A 791-nucleotide genomic window follows, 5' to 3' on the forward strand; every position below is an offset into this window, starting at 1 on the left:
CAACCTGTTGGGAGTGGCTGGAGACTCAACCAATGGAAAGAAGCAGAGCAAGAGCCTGTGTAAACAAACCTAGAGGAGCTGCGCTTTTAGGCTCCTCCCCTACAAGGGGGCCAGACGCATCCTTGGCCCAATGCCGAGGCAGGACGAGTGTAGCGTCCTGTCAGCCAATCAGAGTCGGTGTATCCCGCAAAGAGACTCCACCTCCACCCCAAGGAAAAGAATGAGGATGGCAAAAAGGACAGTGGTTATAGCCAATCACAAGCTGTAACTTCTGAGGGGATGGGAGGGAACTATTTCACATTTAGACCAATAAACACTACATATGCCCTTCTAGGTACCTGAGTGGCATCCTCTTTGGACCAATAGAGGAGTGGGGCGGTGCCCAGTAACCAATAGCTTGGGTTGAGGGCGGGATGAGGAGCCAGTGTGTAATAAGAGGTAACCTGGAGCGTGGTAGCGGCGCTTCTCTGGTTCTGCGGCTCCTGTCCTGGTGTTGAAGGCCGACTCTTCTGGCGACTGAGACCTCCGCCACGACGGCTGAGACTCTCGAAGGCGTGGCGGAGTGCGGTCTGACCGAAGGGTTTCTGGTCAGCCCAGGTAGGCTGGGGCGCCCGGGCTATAGTGGAAGGGACCCGCGTGGAGCGCCGCCGTCCAGGCTCTGAGGGCGCCCTGAGCCTCGCTTTCCGCCGCGGTCGGGACTGTGAGAAGCGGCGTGCGCCTGGCGGGGCTCCAGTGGGGAGAGCGAGCGGTGCGGTCCTACGTCGTGGCTTCGAAAGGAGGGGCGTCCGTTG

General features: G+C 59.3%; 1 protein-coding gene across 1 annotated transcript in view; it reads left to right on the forward strand.

Moving 5' to 3' along the window:
- The first annotated feature begins 488 nt into the window (after positions 1–488).
- Positions 489–791, forward strand: part of PAIP2B (poly(A) binding protein interacting protein 2B) — a 33,288-nt gene continuing 32,985 nt past the window's right edge. Inside the window, exon 1 of the mRNA XM_004696078.2 lies at positions 489–597. The gene's annotated coding sequence lies outside the window, so the exon portion shown is untranslated. The remainder of the gene's footprint in view (positions 598–791) is intronic.

Source organism: Echinops telfairi, unplaced genomic scaffold (genome assembly GCF_000313985.2).
Source record: "Echinops telfairi isolate 266 unplaced genomic scaffold, ASM31398v2 ScPeMD7_9;HRSCAF=40, whole genome shotgun sequence".
Lineage (NCBI taxonomy): Eukaryota > Metazoa > Chordata > Mammalia > Afrosoricida > Tenrecidae > Echinops > Echinops telfairi.